Source organism: Pogonomyrmex barbatus, unplaced genomic scaffold (genome assembly GCF_055798465.1).
Source record: "Pogonomyrmex barbatus isolate J1 unplaced genomic scaffold, ASM5579846v1 scaffold6, whole genome shotgun sequence".
Taxonomy (NCBI): Eukaryota; Metazoa; Arthropoda; class Insecta; order Hymenoptera; family Formicidae; genus Pogonomyrmex; species Pogonomyrmex barbatus.
This window is the reverse complement of record NW_028297160.1, coordinates 9,847,834-9,871,241: the sequence shown is the minus strand read 5'-3', so window position 1 is coordinate 9,871,241 and position 23,408 is coordinate 9,847,834. Positions and strand designations below refer to the sequence as shown.

At 45.3% G+C, this 23,408-nt stretch overlaps 1 protein-coding gene and 1 long non-coding RNA gene across 2 annotated transcripts in view; both read left to right on the top strand.

Annotated features, from left to right (window-relative positions):
• The window catches only part of LOC105432955 (uncharacterized), a 109,973-nt gene that overhangs the window by 73,913 nt on the left and 12,652 nt on the right, over positions 1–23,408 (top strand). The window lies entirely within an intron of this gene.
• LOC148935157 (uncharacterized) lies at positions 2,006–3,142 on the top strand. Its single transcript, XR_016140660.1, has 2 exons — positions 2,006–2,715; positions 2,958–3,142. It is a non-coding gene; the product is annotated as an uncharacterized LOC148935157 (long non-coding RNA).

The following is a 23,408-nucleotide window of genomic DNA, read 5'->3' as shown; positions in this document are numbered from 1 at the left end:
TGAACATGAAAAAGTTAATGCAGAATCTGCCGTAAAATAATAATCTATAAAGTAGCTTATATTCAATATCTTTTTATATATGACTGATTTATTTTGATATGAAAACCTGCACATGAAATATTATTACGTTAAAGCATTTAACTAAAGGGGTAGTCCGAGTTTAACGAGATACGAGCGGCTTTCACTCGATTTTCGCGCAACGCGCGAGAAGGATAGACGGAAAGAGAGAGAAAGTGAAAGAGCTTACCGTGATTCGAACGAAAGCTCTTGAATTTATGACGCTGCGACATATATCCCGCGTAAAGCGGGAAAGCCCAGCCACGGCCTTGGCTCAATTTCCGCCCTGGCTGCGCCCTAAATTTCAGATAACGCCGCAACTTGTCCCCCGCATATCCTGTTTGCAAGGGCGAATCTACCCATGATTCCGCAGACCCAGTATCGTTCCCCAAGGAAAAAATCTTCCTCTGGGACGTACCCCCTACCAGGTCGGGGTAACCAAATTTAATTGCTTAACCGAATCAGTGTCCCTCTCCTGGTTTCATCTTATTCTTGTCGCCGTCGAAGAACATCGATAAGATTTAAAGTGCTTTATCCGAATCGCCGCGTTCGATTTCCTCCAAGCTTTTCAATGAAAATTCTATTTGGAGAACTAAACAGATCTGAGAGGGAGCCATGGTGGTTTAATGGACGAGAAATAAAATCTATATATTTTGAAGACTAAACCTCAATCGACTTAACCAGATTTTTAATTTTTAAATACAATTTACATGTATTTTCACATTACAAAAATAAGTTCTGATTGACAACAAAACTCATATTAAACAGTGATTAATTGACAAAGCCGAAGAATTAGAAAAATAAATTAAACATCAGAATATAAAAAAGCTATATTTAAATTATTTATATTATTACACAATATACAAAGTTGAATACTTAAACATTTTTTGCAAATAAATTATCTCCGAAAATGTCAGAGTCGGATTCATAATAATCATAAATGAAACAGTGTTTCCACTTTGTGAGCTGAAACGCCTGATGCAATGCAACCGTTGTAACTTCAGAGTCTATGTCCAATAGGTTGCATAACTTCCGAAAGTTTCATAATTGTACAATACTAATATCAATATTAATATAATTAAATTAAAATTAAGAAAATGATATTTCTTAAATTTCTATGTGCAAAAAAATTTTTATAATGCGTTTTATTTGCAGTGAGTTTGAATAAATATTGCAAAGTTTATACATAAATAATCTTCAAATATGACTTATTTTTATCCTCATCGCCTTTATCCTCATGATCGAACATTAATATTATTGTTTTGTTTTGATTTAATTTGTTTTAATTTGCTACAAAGTTTTAAAATTTAGGAATTTTTAGATAAAAGACGATATGTAAATATATATATATATATATATATATATATATATATAAAATTAAATATATATATATATATATATATATATATAAAATGATTTTTTTAAATCACGAATATTCTTTAGATTATCGCATTTATGAATGATTAATGAATTGCAACGATAATTTGACACACTTCGATCATAACGCATATCTGATTCTATAGAAAATTTCTGTAGAAAGTTTCATAATTATACTACAACAAGTTTCATAATTATACTACAACTTTCGAATTAAAATTAAATAAGATGATATTTTTTTTAAATTACGACGTGCAAGAGAATTTTGACGACGCGTTTCACGTGTGCAGTTAATTTGCATAAATATTATAGTTTTACTATGATATTTGCTATATATATTAATACTATCTATCTTAATTTGTGTTTTAGTTACATTATTTTTTGTTTATTATCCGTGATCAGATCTATTACATTGTTTATACATAATTAAGACTTATATATAAATAACTCTATATAAATAACTATGAAGTAAGAACTTTACTTTTGCCTTTATGTTCACGATCATATATTAATACTAATTTTTATGTTTTGATAATTTGCTATGTTTAAAATTTTTTTTTTTTTAAAGAAATATTTTTGGATACAAAATAATATGAAAATATACACACGTACATACAATAGTAATAAATAATAATATTAAAATATGTGTTTTGCAAAAACTTAAACTTTAAAATATGTAAGTGTCACGTTTAAATATAATTAATTTACGTCATATTTAATATCTTTTTTTTTAATCCATTGCATCCATCACATAGTTCTCGTTTACAATTTTGACAAGAGATTTGTCCGCGTTGCTTGCACATCCTACACGCGCGATTCTCGTTCTTTTCTTCTTCTAATGCATACGTCCATCTCACTTTAGATGCAAAAATACTAAGGAGTGCAAGCAACGCAAAAGCTAAGAATAAAAGATTAACGGTATGCCAGATGTTAGTCAGAATCGTTTTGAACGACATTACGTGTCGGTATAATTCCAAAGATTTTGTAAAACTGTTGTTAAAACTCTACTAAGGATTTCTATTATACGGCGAGTTTTTCTGCAAATATGGAATCAAAGCGTTTCGGTATATATATTCTTTTTTTAATAATGATTTTATCATTGTTATCCATATCGTATGTGAAAACTCAAGAAAATGAAAGTGAAGCAATCACTGAAACCACTCAAATCATTGAAACTACTGAAGAAATTACTCAAAATCCTAACCCTTGTCATTTTAAAATATGTAATGCTGGATAATATGTATTTAATGGGATGAAGTGGGATAATTTCTTATCCAACTGGTGAGTACTTATGTGTGCATAAATGTTATTTTTTTATTTATTTTTTTTAATATTTTGTATTTTTTCCTTTCTTTATTATATTACATTTTTTTGTTGAATTCAAAAAAACACCATAAAAATATATTCTATATTTTATTTTAGAATAATAAATGAGAATAATAAATAGAATAATAAATATTTTAGAATAATATATAGAAAAATACATTCCAGTAGTCTCGCTAATTTATTTTTGGAATTTTCAGAAAAATATGAAACATAAGAAGATTGGATAATCATATCTCTCTCTCTCTCTCTCTCTCTCTCTCTCTCTCTCCTTCTCTCTCTCTCTCTCTCTCCTGATTGATATTTTTATGATGATAATTATCCTCTCTATGTTTAAGAAAAAAACGATTATAAAACGTTATAATAAAGGAGCCATTAAAATTAATTTAAACCTTATTTATTTTTTTATCAGTCTTGATAAATACCTTTAATTTAAATTTCAGTTTAAATATTTTTTATAGTTGTTAAATAAATTAATATAATTAAATCATTATTTCCATTTCAATATTGTATTTATACGATGGTAGATTTGTTATTCTCAATCATATCAGAATTCCGAGTTCGATTCCATCAAATATTTACCTTGCCTAAAACGATGTTATCGGGACATTCATGCGATTGAGATCGAAAGTAATTTTTCAAGGAACGTAGTATAGTAATCACAGGCATTTGATCATCTGTTCTTAAAATGCGAATATCCTTCTAGATCATCGCATCTATGAATGACTAATGAATTGCAACGGCGATTTGACACGCCTCGATCGTAACGCATAAATCTGAACAGGAAATTTGTTCTTTATCACATCATTCTTAATCTACGAGTATATTTATTTAAAAGAGTGCGATGAAGTTCAACAAACGCAATAAATCAGCTTGAGTAAATTACGATATTTGTACTCCTAATAATAATAATAATAATAATAATAATAATAATAATAATAATAATAATAATAATAATAATAATAATAATAATAATAATAATAATAATAATAATAATAATAATAATAATAATAATGATACAGCCTTTGAATCAATTTTTTTGCAGTTGTGTAAAAACATTTTTCGAACGTTTACATGACATTTACATATTCGATACGATCTTACAATATTCACGTATCTATACTTGTGATCTTACAGCGTGATCTGTAATCTCTGCCAATCGAGTTCTATAATTCGACGTGACGTTGCACAAAGGTATTATGTCGTCGTATAAATGGCCAGTGAAAGCGACGGGGTTAAATGTTCCGGCACTGCCCTGTAATTATGTAACATTTACCAAATTATTCTCGTACACGTTGCGCAGGACGGATGCTGTGCTGGCTACATCGGATATAATTACGCATATTGAAATTTAATTGCGACGTGGGTACGGCTAAACGGGTCGGGGCTCGGGCTCGAACTTTTAAAAAAATCTTGCTCGAGGGCAATTAATATGCCCGCTCGGTCGGCGATTATAATTCCGTCGCTACGTCGGACGCGCACTACGTCAGAAATTCCGCGAGGTCTCCGGGCGACTTCTCTCTAGTTGAATGCATGAGATACGGTCGCTAATTGCATCGCTAACTGCAAAAGCGTAGGGACTGCTCGCGCGTCACGAATTCCCCGGGTCCGCGTCCGGGTCGCTCCCGTCGACGCGATTTAAAAATTTTCACGGACAATTTCGCAAAAGTACGACCCTGCAGCGGTTGACCGATAATTGCGAGTCCGACTTGCGGTTTTGCGTTACGTAAAGAGAAAGAAACGAGGAGACGGCTGTGGGTTACCTTACTTTTCCCGCTCGAAGCCTAAGAGCCGTGAGATACGAGGGAGTGAAATTATTTGCATTTGCGCCCATCGGGGGCTATTATAAGCCGCTATCGGGGGCTTATTAGCTCGGCTAAAAGATGGGAGCAACAAAAGTTTATCGTGGGCAATCCGTAATCCTTTATCGCATCGCATCGCATCGCATCGCATCGTGTGCAGTATTACCAGCGCGAGGTAACTTTGTTCCATTCTCTGCTTTATGCTAATTGCGTTAAATATCTTCTGAGGAGTGCGATCGTTTAATTTATACAATGTAATTACGAGTCGGCGTTGCGATATTGAAACGTCAAAGTTCTCCAAATGGTATTTCACGGCGTGTATTTAAAATACACCGATGAAAAATTGCATTCCGATATTTTGCGGAGGCGAATTTCTTATTCGCGAAATTTTTTCACGGTCCATTTAACGTAAACCACCGTCGGGGCTTCTTCCGTCGCTTCGAGAGAATCGATCTTGAGAGTTCATTCATCTCTCTCTCGAATTCTCCAAGGTTCATTACACGGAACCAGAGTTTCGACCGACGGGTGCTGAAAACCTGACGTTGTTTGCGAAGTCGAAGTTGCCCGAAAGTGCGGACGCGGCATTTAAGGACGGCATCTCGGGCCTGCGTTCCGACGGTGAGGCGCTCCTCGAGTGGCTGGGAGGCGAGAGAGAGAGAGAGAGAGAGAGAGAGAGAGAGAGAGAGAGAGAGAGAAGAGCGAGAAGGGCGAGTGAAAGAGAGAGCCGTCGGTGCCGATTCTACCAACGGCGAAATTCTTCGTTAAACACTCAACGGAGGGCTCTAACGTGCGAAACGCCTCTATAGCCTCCTCCCTGGCGTCTCTCGTGCCCGAAAGCTATTTATATCGAGTCGATTGCGCGTACCGAGGGGTAGCTCGCGCGCGAACCCCGACCGGTATATGCAAACAAGGCGCTTGTTTCTAAATTGGCTTGCAAGTCCGGGGTCCATCGTTAATTAATATATCTCATGGCGCTACCGAATTAAGCGCGCGGCGTGAAACGGGCGGCGGCGCGCCTTTGGAGCGGACGTCGCGCGACGAGGGGGTGCGGGGGGGAAGGGAGGGGGGGGCTTCCGGCACTCCGCTCTCGTTTCAACGATCGTCCTGGGAGTCGTACCAATCATAAACGAGCCGTCAGCGGAAGGACGGTTACGAAAATGCCATGGATTTTCAGGCGGACGTGACCGGGTTGCGAAGATCGAGCTGTCGAGACTGACAGGCGCGTGTGTTGTGCATCATGGAAATTACGATAAATTAGTTGTATAATATATTTTACAGCTTTTTATTTTGAACGAACAAATTATATTAAATAGCGTTAGAAAGGCTTCACTTTGTGGAAAAGTCTTGAATACGACAGAAATATCGGGAGTAGGGAGGGAGGAGGGGACAAAGGAGGATATTTTTAAACTTAAAGGAATACACGATTATATTGCTTGTGGAATCGCAGCGATTCAAGACATGGGTCGGCCATAGGTTGGCCTGAATTTATGAAACCACGGACATCTCTGCTTCAAGCGTGACCGGCTTACAGAGATGGCCCGACTTTGAAAAGGCTCGTCGTGAAGCATCGACAATCCACTCCGTGGATAAGAATCGTCCGTAAGAATATAATGTACAAAAAATACAAATTATCAAGTTTATTTTCACTCTAACCTAAGTAACGCGTTTCTTACAAAAAAAAAAAAAAAAACGTATATTAATTCATAAATGTATAAATTATAACTGTACTCTGCATTAAACTAAAAAGATTATATATGAGGTATCTCGTTCCTTTAAACGATCATTTTATTTATCTTCGATTTCCTTGGGATGCCTCTAAAGATCTCATTTCGCTTGGTAAAAAAGTAACATTCACGTAGTTACCGTAAATTATTACGCGAGGTACATATCGATGCGGAATCGCGAGCGGGTAACAGGATATGTAGACTGTTTCCTTATGGGTATCGTACGGGGAATAGCGAGAGCCGTCCCGGTAGTGTCTCCCGGATTCCAGGTCATTCGGAGTCGCTTCGATTTGCCTGCTCTCCTCTCCCCCGGGGATGTCGTAAAGTGCGATATTATTGCCGCTGCCGGGTGCGGAGCGCCTCGAGGAGGACGCTTCGTAATTTAACGCGCCTCTCCCGGTCCGCGTTAAAAATTACGGGCGCGTTTCGTCGTGTACCGTTATTACGTTGCCGCCGTCGTCGACGACGACAGATCACACGCGCCCGTGTTTCGTGTGCGATAATAATTTTAGCCGCGCCAGGCAGCCGACAACAACTGTAATTAGCCCGTAACGCGGACTTCGATTAAGGAAACTGTTTAACATGATAAGATGGACGCACGCCCGAGTCCGGCCCGATCGAGTCCGGCCCGATCTGGAGTTAAACGGCCGTTTCCGCTTTTCGATTAAATCGCTATTAAGTTAATCCTACGCGCGACTTTGATTAGCACGTTCCGAACGGGCGAGAGGGCCTCGCCACGCGCATCCTCGATCATACTTGATGACGTTGTTTGAAATATCGCCTGATGTTCATGAGATGTGAAATCGTTGCGAAATTTTCCCCCCCGGACCTCCCGGACTAGCCGAGATGATTGAAGTGTAGGATAATATATATTTATTAGTACGTTAGCGTAGTGAGTAATGCATACGCCGGACGTATTATGTCGCGCATTGTGTTACTATAATAATATATATTAATGGCTTGGTAATATTAATAAGAAATATTTTATGTATTTTGCACTTTCCATAGAAACTATAACAGTTTATCCTTTAAATACTCTCTTAAATATACAGATGAGAAATATTTAATACGAATATTAATATTTTATTAAAGTTTATTATATTAATTTTATATAAATCGCACAACAGATATTATGAGACGTTACTGGAGCAAAGTTGTCTAAAATTTCTAACGTTATAATAATTGTATTTGAAATATGAATAAATTGGTGGCAAAAGATTCGACACTCCGGCGGATTCATTAAACGTGATGTAATCGCCGTAATCAAGGGGGGAATGAAAAATGCAATTCGACGCGACGGTGACAGGAAGATGGCTGTGGAAGGTGACCGCAATAGGGGTGACAAGGCGTGACGTCGAGGACATGCGACGGAGAGGCGCGCTTCGCGTGTTTTGAAATTCCATTACCGCGCGAGATGAGGTCAGTGTACGGGGGCGATTCATTAAGCGTGATATTTTCTCGTGCATTTCTCTACCTGCTTTAACGCGCCCCCCGACTGTCTGGGAAATGCCTCCGCCGGTTCCCGCAGGCTCCCGCCGCCGACGAACTGCCGGCCCTCCCGGTCCCCGGTGGATTCGCGCCGAAAGGGGACGATCTGTAAAACAAAAGGGCACGGAGGCATTCGCGATCTCGCATAACGAACAAATTACAGAAGTCGTCCCTTTTTCCGTTCCGTTCTCGTTTATCTCCGCCTCCGCGCTTCTACGAGGCGTCGTGGGAAGGATGATGTAACGCGATATTCCTTCATTATCAATTTATCGCCTCGCGCATCCAAAAGTCACGGTTAAGGTATTTAATTTTTTTAAGAAATCCAGAAACCTGTCTCTCGGCGGGATACCGATCAAATGTCACGTGTCATTTCCGCGACGCGCGGCACAATGTCGTCGTAGGAGTTTCTGTCAAGTCATCACTCAACGTCCTCATCAAACGGGATAAAGCTTATCCTCCTGACACGCATTGCTGCGCGCGGCGAACACGGCGGATCTTATCGCGACAACACGACGGTTAGTCATGTAACCCGTTGTCCGTTACACACACCCGCCCCCCTTCCTCTCCCCATCTTTCGCGGAATTTGCCCCTCGCGTGTCTCCATTTTCGGGACGGTTTTATCATAAAAGCGAGATGCCACCCGGAGGCGTCCGGAGGCGCTGCTAAGAAATAATCAATATCAATCGATAAGAGTTCGAATAGAGGATCGGCCCTTGGCAACGCGTCGTTCTCCGACTGTTTTATAGATTTGACGGCCGGATTCTGCGGTGGCCGGACGCGTTTCTGTACCGTTGGTTTAATAAAGAGCGAGTCTTTCTTAAAACAGTGTTCTTCCTTTCCGAGAGCGCTCCGCCGAGTATCGCGATCACGGGAATTAACGCCGCGAACGCGACAATTTTGGGGGCTCGTCCGGGATCGAATTTTTCGATTCGTGTGTGTGTGTGTAAGAGATAATGGCGGAGCGACAATTTTGGGGGCTCGTCCGGGAACCCGGTAACCAGATTAAGATATAAACGATGGATATTAAGCGCTATTCCTCGGGCCGGGGTCGCCCCCTCCGGGCGAGGGATGAATTAAGACATAAACAAGCGTCCGAGTTAACGCTCTCGTCATTGCGATGTCCCGATGAAAAATTCGCTCACGTCCCGCGCGATTGCCCTCCCCGAGGAATCTCTACTCTCAAACGAAATACTTTCCGGAGCCATAAATATCACCGGAGTCCGCGCGCGTTCTCTCGCGAAGGAGAGAAGGGTTTCTACGACCCTAAATCACAAGGTCGCCTTCGCTGCCCGCGCCGCCGTCGTCGTCGTCGCCGTCGTCGTCGTCGTCGTCGTCGTCGTCGTCGTCGTCGTCGTATTCCCTTTGCCCCCCTCGCTCTCCTCGAAACGCTCCTCGGAGGCACGAGCCTCTCCGTGAGAGATATGATTTAGTACTTTTGACGGGATTAATAATTTCCAACGGGCGAGGGAGGTAGCAGATGTCGAGACATTTTCGCGCCCCGTTCTTCCCGCTCTCGTCTTCCCCCTCTTCGTCGCCCCCCCCCCGCCGCTGGCTTTCTTCGTCTTTACTCTCCGCCCTCCGACAAAGGTGAATCTGTCACGGCCCCATGACGGATTTACCGCACCCGCCTGAGCCCGCCTGAGCCCGCCTGCGCCCGCCTCGGGAAGCCGCTTCTCCGCGGCGTAACTCATCGCCGAAAGTCACGTATTATTATGATTGTTACGATGTAGGCGGATGCGCGAAGGAGCGCGATGTAATAGCCTCGCGTGATTATAAAACATATATACCTGTCCGCGCGCGGAATCAAGCGTGCGATATCATCGGATTCTTTTGTTAAAAAGGTTTCTGTCTTGCGGCTTTCTTTACTGATGGCGGATTAATCCCGAGCTCGCTTCTCGTTTGCTTGCGTTTTAATCGCTGGCTGTAATTGCGCCTGCAGTTATCTCGGTGTAGATTAATTTAAAAATCGGAAGGCAATCAAGGGAAAAAAGAAGAAGTCTCAGAAATATTCTATTTCTGATCATTATCTTTTATTGAAAAATTGATAGAATTTCAAACGAACAATGTTCGTAAATACGTGAAATTATCGTCGGATTATCTTATATTTACGCGTGAAGATATTTATGCAGCAAGAATAATTTATTATAAGAAAATTATTGTATTTGTATTTATGATAAAAAAAAAAAGCTGTACGATAACGTGCATGCTTGTCACAGACATGCATTATAATTTTTATGAAGAAGGAGACAGATTTTACTCGAGTAACATCTATTATCCGACGGTGAAAGTCCACGGTTGAGATAGGTGCGGAATGAAAGACGGGACGAACTTTTGTCATCGGCGACGATACCGATCTTCAAAGGTAACCCGCTCCTACTACATCTCGTCGACGACGAGAGTCCCTCCCGCGCAGCAAGCCCCGAGTATTCGTTTTCTTTTATCTCCTCTGTCTCTTCCCTGACACGAATGTATTCATCGTCGGACTGGTATTTTCGTATGCTGCGCCGCTATCTTTGTTGTTCGGCTACATCTTCATTCTGAATTCGAACACCTCTTTTTGTGGGGAAACGGTTGGAATATCACGTCAACTTTTGATAGCTGAACGAAACATTAATATCACGCGTTCCTTTTTGCTTATTTCAGACTTGAGAAATTTTTTATTTTATTTATCTAAAGTATTAAATCTATTATTCAACATTTCCTATAAAATATGTCAAGAGATTTAAAATTATAAAATACACGCAATGATATAATTTAATTCTAACTAATATAAAACAAATATACTGCAAAGATTGTAATAAGAGAGCATCGATATTATCAGTTTTTACAACGATAAATAAAAATTAAAATTTACTCTTTGAAAATTTTTGATTGTCAATGTTATGTACGTCGAAAAGAAGAAAAACGATCTAAAGATAATATCTTGAAAAAAATCTTAACGATTTAAGAGCTGAAAAGTTGACGATCCTGAAAGATCTATCATCCGAGAAATTCTGAAGTTGAAGATCTAACGATAAAGAATATCTCGCACGATCCGTGTATCGGTAGCCATCGAGGTAGCCATCGAGGTAGTCCATCATTAAGAGCTCCTGCAACTAGGAGTACCTAGAACTCAGTTCATTAGGAGCACTCTACCTTTTTTTGCCGACAAATGCACCCGCGGCGAGCAGGGGACCCGAAGGAAAGAACTCAATCAGCGAAGAAGCGAGGTCGTAGCGAGATCGTTAAAGAATATCCAACTCGAGATTTCTTGCATAATCCCCTTTCCCCACCCCGCGGGCGGCGTTTATCGTGCTCACGACTGAGGTAATCATTAACCAATAATAAATAAATTCCCGTAGAACAAACACGTGGCTTACACGTCTCGAAAATTATTACTCTTTTGAGTTTCGTAATTAAGCCTCGGTGAAACGAGCGTTCCGTAGGATCCTACGGGAACAAGCGGCAAACAGCATCTATTTCCTTTTCCTGGCGGGATTAACGAACCGCTCTTGCTTCCTTCTCGGTCTTCTCGGTAAATCTCGCGGGTGGAGAAAAAGATGCCGGAGCCTTAAAGTGGCCGCGAATCCCGGCTCTTTTCCACCGAAGGAGAGACGGATTCCTCCGCTCCTCCCGATCACCGTGCACGCGATTCTCGCTTTCGTTTTATGGAATTTCAGCCATTAATCGGCGCTCAATGTAGCGCATCCTATATATCGAGAGAACGCGCCGAGCTCGTTTCATTAGCTCCGATGTTCGGCCCGATATTAATTCGCGGCGATGCAATAATTTTTTTCAACGGGATATCGGACGAGAGACCGCGCAAACGCCGAACCCATTGTCGATACGCGATGGCGTTTCGACAATGGGTTCGGCGTTTCAATTAAACGAATTACGGCGAGGTTTAACGACCATAAACAGCTTGATTTTACGGACGGCGAGGATTCCATTTCCTCTTCCCTTTTATTTCGACTCGAGCGGTCGCTCTTCGGAAACACGAGTAATTATTTATCTCAGAGTTCAAACGAACAAATGCCGTAAATAAGTAGCCGACATGTTTTTGTAATAGAATACTCAGAAAAAAAAGCAAAATATAATGCAACCGGATTTATATATTTTAAAAATTTTAATTAGTTTTCAATCATCGATCGACGAATAGCAAGGGAAGAAGATATCAATCTTTTGTATGTGCAAACATTTTTCATTTTATATATTATTTTACTGAAAAAGAATATTTTACCTCGCGACTTTACCCTCTTTGAAATAGGATTTCATTTTGTGGCGAGAATATAAACCGCGATATTTGCTGATTGCCGACGGCCATCGGTGTATCAAATGATATAAAATAATGATCCATCTCTCTAGCAATGAGCCGACAAAACGCGATTATTGGTGGTTCGAGATCGATGGGGCGAGCAAATAAAATGTAATTTCCAGCAGGCGTTAATCCGCGACCCCCCCCCTTCCCCCGTTCCCTCGTCCCCGAATACCTGTGAAGTGCAGGCGCGAGGTGGGAACTCGCCCCTCGCGTCGCTCGTCATCCCCTTATTGCCCGCGCGCAGGTAATCGCAGATTGATTGGATTTCTCTCCGCCGCACGGCACGTTCTAAGTGCAGTCAACTCACGCACGCGGCAGCGCAACGCTTGCCGGCACAATCGGAGGGAGCAGCTCGAACGAGGAAGATGGAACGAGGGCCCGCGGGGCCCCGAGAAAGAGAGAGGAGGGAATAGGGCCCGGCGCGAGAAAACACGAGAGGGTGGTTGTCCGGGTGGGGGACAAGGAAGGGAGATGTAGGCTGCCGTTGCCGTTGCCGCTGCCGCTGCTGCTGTTGCTGCCGTTGCTGTTGCTCCAACTCGATGGACGCGCAGGTTGTTTCTGATCCGGCGCGCGTAATAGAGGCCAGGTAGGCGGGTCGGCGAGCAGCACGAAAAGTAGGGCCCCGCGGCTTCTCCGGCGAACGTTTTTCTCTAAATTACAGCTCGGGTCCCTCTTCCACTTCTCTTTCTCTCTTTCTCTCTTTCTTCCCTCCTTCCCTCTTTTTCGTTCCCCTCTTTCCCGCAGGGTACAGCCGAGCCGAGCTACGGTCGAGTCGGAGCCCCGGTTTGCTGCCTGAATTGCCGAGCGACGCGATCTCTCTCTCTCTCTCTCTCTCTCTCTCTCTCTCTCTCTCTCTCTCCGCGGGTTCCGAGTCCGCGCGTGAATAAGAGTTACATTCTCTGACGTCTCGAAGGCGGGTCGATGCGAAATTCCGGAGGGGGAGAGGGACGTTTTGCGTCAAAGGACATTTTGTCCTCATTGTCCTCGTTGGAGAATCCGCCGCCATCGTCGTCGCCGCCGCCGTCGCTATCGCTAACATCCGGTTAATCGGGCGGAGGAATTAACGGCGGGCAAATTGTATTTTTGATTTAATACGCGCAGCGGCTTTTTTCTCTCTCCGTCTCTCTCTCTCTCTCTCTCTCTCTCTCTCTCTCTCTCTCTCTGTCTTTCCGTCTCGGCCTGTCTCGAGGTTTCCCGGGGAGACGGGAAGCTTTATGCATGCCTCCGGAGAGTATATTATTCTCTAAATTATAGCCGCGACCGACTCGTTCTCTCAGTTGCGATCCTCTCTCCTGTCCTCTCCCCTCCACCCCTCCTCTCGTACCTTCCCCGCGGGGCCTGCCGAGGAGCCGGCCCAGGCAGCAGCCGGCCCGTCGCTACTACCTGAACCTCTCGCACGAGTTCTCTCTCCCATGATCGCGATGATCATCCCCGAGATACGAGTTATCGTTGGCGCCGTTGTTTGCGCCTGGAAAATGTGGGATTCCCGAGACGTAGATGGCGTCTCGGCCATGAAGCGCAATCGACATTTCAATCTCTTCAGATTCTCTCGGTAGAATTAATTTTACTTTTTATCAATTTACCTACCTTGATCCGCCTTGCTAATTAACAGCGTTATAGGGAATCAGAGTTAATCAGGCGGAGAAAATAAAATAAAATTATTTAGAGGATCGAGACGGTGCATCTAAATAAATGGATAAATGGATGAAAAATTTTATAAAAAATTTGCATTTTATAAGAATGTGTAATTTCGTATGGATCTCCACGTAATCGATCACCGTTTGTGTTCCGCGTAAAATTAAGCTAGGATCCAGTCGAACCCAATAACCCTCATAAGTATCGTCAGATTGTCTGGTGGGAATTGTCTAGCGGTGTACTGTCATACGTACGACAAGATGTACGTATAATTCCTTCCGACATTTTCAAGACCGACACTGGACGGGAACGAGATCGCGAACGGTACTCGCCGGCGCGCTTTTATTTTCGCGGCTCGCGCGCGCCGCGCTTTTCACGGTCAAGCGACGCCGCATCACGTCGATGGACCGCCGTGGTGGCACGCAAGGGGAGACCCGGTCAGAACTTTCCATCGAGAGACGGACCGATGTTTATTGGACGAGATAGGTAAACCGGATCGCGCGCGAGCAGGGCCGGGGGCGATCTTTCAGGAATGAAAATAGAGGAGGAGCATCCTGACGCCGCGAGGAAGAGACCGTGGACGCGAAATTTCCGTCGTTTCTGCATCGCGAGAGGAAAACGTCTCGCGTCTTCCTTTCTATCCTTTCCACCCTCGCGCGATTCCCTCTTCAACTAATTCGCTATATACGCTGTTATCCCGATGCACATCTCGAATTATACACGCTGTATGTATATAAATTCATGGGCGATCCAGGATTTTTTTTCAGGAGGGATTATCAATACTATTAACACGTAAGCGATAATTTTTTTGGATTAATCAATTGTTTTTCTGGATATTTTAGAGCTTAGAAGAATTTCCTTGTTTCTGATTTTGAATAAGAAAAATATTAGGTTTCATAAATCATAACTTTAATTTTTCTTTTTTTTTTTCTTTTTTTTTTTAATTTCGGAGAGGTTTGAATCGAGAGGCACACAGAGGCCAAAGTATGAAGGCGCGAGGCATATTAATGCGATACGATTAGGAGACGGTAATTTTACCGTTAATAACGGCGATTAATTCGCTCATTTATCAAGTCGTAAATGCCGGGGTGTAATGCCGAGGCTCGCACGCGAAGCGTGCACGCGTGTGCGATCGGCGTCGCGCAAGCGTGGATTAAAGCGCGCGAACCGCGGAAGGTCGACTCCGTCGACCGGAGACGGGCAAACGAAATACATGGACGAATGTATTACGAACGAACGAAGGAAGGAACGAAGTGAGAAGCCGTATAACCCGTAGCGGAGCCGCCGTCCGCATAAACCGTGCGCAACATCGTGCATCGCCGCGCGAATGAACTCACGTACGTTCGGACGAGCCGATGGAGATGGATTCCAACCTGCAATCTGCATAATTCCCCTGCCGGGGGATTGCCTTATCCCTTCGCACTCGCGTGAATGCGATTCGCGGAACCTCCTCCGGCATCGAACGAGTTCCGTCCGTCGGCCGGCCGACCGTGGTCCCCGTGGTCGAGATTAGAATTCCGGTTGGACGCGGGCGACGCCGCGGTTCCGCGCCGATCGAAAAAGCGCGCTTTTCGATCGGCGCGGAACGCCGGTCACCTCGGGCGGTTGACGGGCGATTCTTCACGGAATGCTTTGTGTCTTCCGTGACTGGAAATTCCTGCGGCCACTATTTGTCGCGTTGCGATGAATGGCGATGAAGAGACCGGCTGATTGTGAGATCGGAGTCTGGGTGGTGCTCCGGCTTTCTCAAATCAATATATATATATATATATATATATTACATTCTTAAGATTTTTTATTCCGATATAAAGTATCCTCTATCGATACAATCCTGCAGTTATCTTTTAGTTTTATAGGGCTCTTATAGTTCGTTACACGTTTAGTAGTTTCTGAAAAACGATGTACCCTCGCGATATACCGGAATCTTCCAGGAATTAATTTATCGCGAATGAGGGAATATTAGCGTTGCTCTTTCGGACGTTTACTGTAGAGACTAGAATTCTACCGGTTAATGGCGGATCGCTCCGTGGCCATCGTCGTTAACGTAAATTACCGGAGTCGTAAGATTGGGCGATGCGACGATACGGTGGTGGACCTCACGGAATCCCATATCGTATAATTGGGAATTCGAAGTTGCTGCTCCGCACACAAAAAAGAAATCTTTCGATCTCGTGGACGCACACTATGGCTATAATGATATTGCAGGGAGTGTTCATTTATCCTACGTAAGTTATTTTTTTGCGCCACATATAAATAGATAATCGCCAAGACGAATTCTCGTGATTAAACATTTTTGTTTTGGCCGCGTCCAAATTCTCGGTTTAGCCTTTCCAAACGCGTCACTTCCTTGATGTAGTATTCATATTTTCGCTTCGGTGGTTATGATTCAGGAAGCCACTGATCGTGACGTTATTTAAAGTTTAGGACGAAAGACTTTAACGAGCTTGAACTTCCTCATTTCATAATTTTCGTTTTCGAAATAGTGAATTAAATAAATTCTGATTGAAAGAGATTATCCCCGCATTCATAAAGGAATTCGATAATTGAAGAGAAGAGAGAGAAATCGGTGTATTTTTCAATTGAACGGGGAATTTTTTCTACTTCTTATGCTTCCCGATTGAGCAGCATATGATTGGAGAAATCGCTTCTCGTACAGTTTAGGCTTCCAGTTAAACGTTTCGCGCACGCTTCATTGATTGGCATCGAATCTTAGAGATCGCCGCTCCGCCCTCGTTTCTCGACGAGCATCCGGTCCGACGATTACGCATCGCATCGCATCGCATCGCAATCGCGTGGCCGTACCGCTGCGCTTCGCAAGGTAGCAATGAGAAAATCTATACGCGCGAGTTAAACGGAAGATCCTCTAATAACGCAGGCATCTCTCCCCGCGTGGGGCGTGGTCGCAGCTCCGACAATTATATTCGTCGGAAACGCTCGGTCGCGGTAAGCTGCATCGCGTAAACGCATCCGCGATATAAGGGCAAAAGACTAATTTTACGCGACCGCCGTATAGCGTTAGTTACCCCGGCGGTTTTCTAATCCAATCCGGGGAGTCCGGACATGCCTATTTTCAGTGATGATGATACACGCGGACGAGCGCTCTCGTCCGGATCGCGTAATCTTGTAATTCGCCCTCGGGGAGGGGGGGGGCAACCACCGCGCAGCCCACCTCCAAGTAGCGGGATCGCTTCACGAGATCGGAAAAAAAAAGGAGGAGGGAATCCTCTTTTGACGGCGGCGGTCGGCGCCGGTACCGCACCATAAATCTCGCCCGCCATGGATTTACGCCGGACTAACCCGGAGAATGCGGTATAATGAGAATTATAGAGAAGTATCGTGCGCGCACGTCGACAGATGTCCGCCGAGAAAATCGTCTCGCTCACGCAGAGACACGCAGAGACAGGGGGCGGTCCTCCGGGGAGCCCTCGGCTTTGATCTCGGGAAACAAATTATATTTATAACAATTATATTTATGAATATACTTTACCAATTAACGCTACTTGTAGCCGCGCGATTTGGCGCGGCGTGAAAATTATTCTCCCGGCTATCTCAATTGGTCTTACCGTCCGCTAATTAAGACACTTGTCTTATACGTCGCGTCCTCGAGGAAAGAAATAATTGTCGTTGTACGCGCGATATGCCATTAATAATACTTAATAACTTTTCGAACGGAGATACACGAGAAGAGTTATGACGACGACGGCGACGACGACGCAGGATTCGTTGTTAATTTAAAATCTGTTATCATTTTAAAGACATACACGGCGGCCGTTCGAACAAACTGGAATCCGTTCGCGTTTAAGCGCGCATTCCTCCTGCATAGTTCTCCCGACGAAAAGTTACACTCCAACAAGCAGCTCGCTCCCCCCCCCCCCTCCCCCCATCCTCTCGCTCCTCGTTTGAATCTCGACGTAAACTCGCTCCGAATAAAAACCCGCATCCGAGGCCGCTACCCCACACTAAGCCCCCCCCCTTCCTCCAGCCGCGCGATACTCGGTATGTTAAATAATTTAGCCAATTAGTCACGAGTTAAGTGACTATCCGCTAAAAAGAAATCAGATGCAAATTACTCGCCGCGTCGGGATACCGCCACCGCCTTTTCCGGCGGACACCTCACGCACCGGACGGACTCGACGAGCGTCTTGTCATATAAGGCGAAACCGATTGCCGGTAGCGGTCCCCCCGGGCAGCCTCGCCGGGGGACGCTGCTTTGCGTCCTTTGGACCCGGGAAAACACGTGAAGAGTCGCGCGTACGTGAGTCACGGTATTCGCCCCTGCGCGCGTACGTTTCCAGTACAAATATTGAAACGGGCCTCCTTCCTCGGTCCCGTTCCACGGAACGTGTTGGCCCAAGTACTTAACGAAGGAGAGAAGTCGTGCGCGGGGCGCGGGGGGAGAGGGGGAGGGGGATTCTCTATCCGCGAACGGTGCGTTCCGTTCGGGAATGCCACGGCAGGCGCGGCAGGTCGGGAAGCCGTAATGAGCCGTCGTGGGAAACGGGGGAGCGAAGCAGCGACGTCGTCATCCTCTTTGCCACGCCGCCGCACCGCCGCACCGCGCCGGTTCTCGCTTCCAGAAGCGCGGGAAAGAAAGAAAGCGAGCAGAGGCGCACGCGCGACGCGTCCGGTGCCTCCGCTCTTCTCGCTCTACCGCATCGCCGCGATGCACCTGCACCTCCCCGAAGAAGCCCGATTCCGTCCGTCGCCCTGTCTGTCGTCGCGGGAAACGAGTAACGTGAACTTCGATCGGCGCTCGCTCATTCACGCTGAGACCGGATGAACGAAATACAAAATTTTAATTTCCGCAAAAAAAAAAACAAAAAAAATAGAAGAAAGAGAGATTTTGGGATTGCACAGGAAAGGAATGATGAATTGGAAATTGTTGCATTAAGTTTCTAAATTTTTTTTTTTTTTTTGATAGTTTACGAATGTAAAAGAAAAGGATGTTTGCAGAAATGCAATTCACATGACATTAATTTCATGAGCTTTTGTGTATTATTGGAACAATGCAGAAAAAAAAATTACTAGAAATAACTATTGCTATTCTAGGGTACACAATGCAGAATGACTCTAGTAGACTAACTTTCACGGAACACCTGCATGCTAGCGAAACAGGTGATGGGCGGACGGCTCGCAGCGTAGCAAATATGTGTTCATATTCCCACTTGTTCAGAAGTGTCGGCTTAATTCAAACTCAATTCTAACAAACGCAACGGAGAGAAAGAGGACAAAAATTTACTTATTTTCAAAAATATCACGATAAAGAGACGCCATGAAAATAAATACGTGAAATACCATTGATTCCACCCACAGAAGCTGTCGGTGTCGAATTTCGCGAGAGGTAAAAAGGACAAAGGGGTCAAAGGACAAAGCCAAATTGGCGATTCACGTATGCAAGGAGCGTATTACGAACCAGGCGTTTTCAGAACGGCACGACTCAATGTAATGCCCAAACGGATATAGTCGTTCGAGGCGATGACGCTAAATACAAGCGATACATCAGTCTGTGTAAGCGAAAATTCATTTGATCGCCGACGTTGATGAACGCGTTGTAAGCGGCGTGTACGATCGTACAGGCCGAGCTATTCGCGTGCACGAGCAGGATGCACCTAGATGCAGGGGTACTCAAACTCTGTGCGACGACGCCGTTCCGTGAAAAAACAAAACGTAGGGCGTCCTTCGCACGCCAGGATCCTCGCGTGTCTCTGGCTTTTACCTCGTTGAATTACTCTTGACTCTCGCATCCTTGAGACCTTCAGCTCTCTTCTACAACCTTTGTTTCTCTCGGTCTGCTCGATTGAAATATGAACTTTGGACTCCACGTCCATCGAGGCCGGTGTCTTAAGTTTTATCGCATCCAAATTGTTGTTTTATTATCCCGATAATTTTAATGCGGTGTATCGGCGACGTATACAAGTGTATCTTTCACAATATAATAAAACTAATGAAAGCAACATATATGAGACATGTAATAGTCGATTAAGACGCAGGCGCAGTCGGAAGTCGCGCCGTGGAAGTGGCGGCCGGCCGCGTTTGCGCGTCCGTCGATTCGCGCCGGTTGTTGCCGGTCGCGCAAAAATTCCGCGGTTTGAGAACCCCGAGGGGTCCACCGCGGTACGGGCACGATATGGTACGGTAAAACAGCCGGGGTAATTCCGTCCGTGCGACATTGGCCACGCCGCGGTTGCGGTACCAGTCGAAGGTACCATAGCGCACACGACGATTACCTCGGCCGCTTCTCGCTCTAAGAGAAGTAATAGCAATTTCTATCTGCGCGCCGGCCGCAAGAAGTAAGTATGCCGATCGCCACAATGTAGTTTTACACACGGGAGGCGGCGCTGGATGAACGGCGGCGGTTACCGGATATCGCATTTGCCTGTCGGGTCGAAGGGCGGCGGGCTGGCGCGAAATTAACCGCGCAGGAAATCGATCCCGCGAGAAAAATACCGCCGCGGCGGAATTCGCTTGTATCGGTTTATTGTGGATATCTGTCGAGGGGGAGAGGGGGGAGGGGGGGAGGGGAGAGAGGAAAAAAAGAGCGGGAAAGGAGTATATAGGAGCGCTTAAGAGAGACGCTTCTCGCCTTGGCTCGTAAAAATTTATTGATCCGCGGGAAATCGTCCCGCCGTGGACGATGGTCATTAACGAGTCGTTAAATTCTTTTTTTACGATTAGAGATTTGCCGCGAGAGATGGCCGCGGAGAAATCCGTCGCGTCGCCGCGGGAATGTGAAACGATGTGCTAAGTATACCCCGGCGGGGGGGGAAGAAGAGTGAGCTGATGAGAAACTCTTTGTCCAGCATCAGGATCATTATCTTTTTTTATACGTCTCGGAAACGTTCATAAAATCGATTCGGGCGATGACAGACGCGAGAGTAAACTTTCCGATTTAATTTAATTCAATTAAGTTTAGAAATTAAATTACATTCCCGAACTTTTATTGACCCCGGGATCACGTCTCACGGGAACCTCACGGGAAAGTCACCAATATGGGCATAAATTTTGTACGCATTTTAATCGGAACGAGATCCGATGATCCCGCACCGGGGGATTACTACTACCGGATCGTCGGCGGCCGAGCCTCGTCGGAACGGAGCGTAAAGTTAATCGAATAATCCGCAATAAGACACGGCACGGTTTGCGCTCGCTCGAATATCACCGCTCCTCCCTTATGAGTCTTACTTAACGCCGAGCGGCATTTTCCGCCGGCGGTTTTTGCGCGGCCGCTGCCACATCCATTGAGCGAAATCCTCACACCTCGCCTCGCCTCGTTTCGCGTGTGTGACAGTTTTTGCGGTCGGGACTCCGCTTCTCGTCCCGAAATCGCATCTCCGGCAAAACCTCCGGGAAAAACCTTAAGGTCTATTTAAGGGAGGTCCGTTTGGGGGAGGGGGGGGGGGGAGGGAGAACCCGATCGGAATGAGTCTCGCGGAGGAGGCGTGTCGCGCACGTACGAATAAATCGTCGTGTTACATCCCTCACGAATGGACCAAATTGCACGTGAGCAACAATCCGACGAGAACATCTCGGTTTTTCAGCCGCGTGCTGTGGACGCCTCTATTACGGACAAAGATTCAAGTCGAATCGCGGTAATCCGACGCCCGACGTGACTGCGAGTCGATTATGTTAACGTCGTGGTCTACTTTGAGCGGTCACGTGATCGTATCGGGCATGTGGAAAATGGGTAGGCGGGATACTTTGTTGTTTTAGGGAAGCTCCGTGAGAATAGGAACGTTACGGCGGCGAGTAAGAAACCGTACCGTAATGGATGAAACGCGATTACAGTTACGCGACAACGCCGAGGAAGGAATCAGCAAACGGCGCATTTGCTGTATAAACAAGAATATTTGTGCTGTATATTATCGTTTATTAATTTTCTTTATTCGCTGCGACACGCGAAGGAGCGTTTTTGAAATCACCGATGAAGAGTACCGGTGACTCGTAAGTGCGAGCGTAATACTTGGTTTCTTGCCACAGAATTTACTGTTTTTCACAGTTAATCTTGTTTAAATCACAGTAGATAATCCCGGAATAATTCGGAAAGATAGGATTTTCCAGGAAATGAAGAGAAATGAAATAAACGAATGCACGCCGCTCATGTATTATACATCGCTTAATTAACATGTTAATTCGGAGATAGACGTATTCTAAGCGTAAAAGATGAATATGAGACGCTGTCTTGAAATGGGTGACTTGCTTATGTGTAAGTAGAAGTTGATAACTTAACGGACATGCACACAAAGAGAAACGGGGTTCTCGATTTGGGTGGTCCGACTTTTCAAATTCTATCTCTATTTGTTGATATCTCTAAGAAAGGTACAACTAGCCGGCGATATCGGAACGGTGAATCAAGCGGAAGCCTCCACGAAATAGCTTGGGTCCGTATCTGAACACGATCGACGAGAGTTAATCTATCTCTCACCGTTTCTGATCTGGCACTGGTTTAAAAAAAAATAGTATTCTGAAGTCCTTGCATTTTTGAAGTTAAGCTCCGTTCCCCTTTCTTCATTCTGGAGGCTGAGTGAAACGGATTTTGCGTATATATGCATATCTGAGGATTCTTCGAGAATAAGCCGCGTTCATAAACGTGAAATCCGCTTTAAACGCGAAGTCATATCCAAAGTGGATCTTCTGCGTTTACTCCGATTTCTTGCTGTGCTCGCGACCTGTATCTCCCTCTCTTTATTCAAGCAGTGAAAACTGAAACCAAGAAATCTGATTATCAGTTCCCCTTTAGTACAAAGTACCTGCAAAGCAATTAGTCTTCTATCTTCTCTCACGAAACGAGTCTTCTCATCCGTGGTAGTTTAAGGATCGTAATGCGGCCTGTCTCGTCAGCCATTCAGAGACATTCCATCTCCTCTTTATTTTCGTTTTTTTAGCGGTCGGCCGGTATTTAATTGTGGCGAAAGAAACGAGCGAGAGACATCACGGCTTCGCATGCGGCGTAGAGAAACGTGTGGCTTTTAGGACGACGTCATTGCAGAAGTCGCCGCTCGCGCGAGGGAACAGAACGAAGCGGAATGGAGTGGAGCAGAGCAGAGCAGAGCTGAGCTGAGCTGAGCTGAGCTGAGCAAAGCAGAGCAAAGCGGAGAGTCCTCGGGGGCCCGAGGTCCGTCGCGGGGTACGCATACGCGGAACCCGGGCCCCGCGTATTCCGACGGTGAGGCCCACGGCGGCGAGAGGCGTCGGGCCCCAACACGCCACACGTATTAGAAACGAATATAAATATATCGAGAGGAGCGAAAGATAGAGAAAGAGAGAAGCGGACTCTTCGCGATGAGCGAGGAGGGGAGTTTGCGCGCGTATTGGTAATGCCGGAGAGTTACACGCACCGACGCGACTCTCGCACGCTCGCTCGCTCGCTCGTTCGTTCGCCCGCTCGCTCGCTCGCTCGCTCGCTCCTCCTTCCTCGCACGGCCGGCACTCGCGCTTGCGGGCCCCAGCGTGTTCCCCTCTCGTCCCGTTTCCCGCAGACACGGGGGCCCGCTGAGTCCCAGAGTATGCTCAGTGTCCGCTCGGCCTCAGCACGCCCCGTGCCGGTAGAACGAAGGACGAGGACGACGCCTCTCGAAGGTTTAATGCGCGTCGCGTCGCGCCGCGCCACGCCGCGCCACGCCGCGCCACGCCGCGCCGCGCCGCGCCGCGCGTTAATCGCGTTCCCTTGTGCTTTCCGCGATCGCGTCGCACAAGTTTCCGCGATTG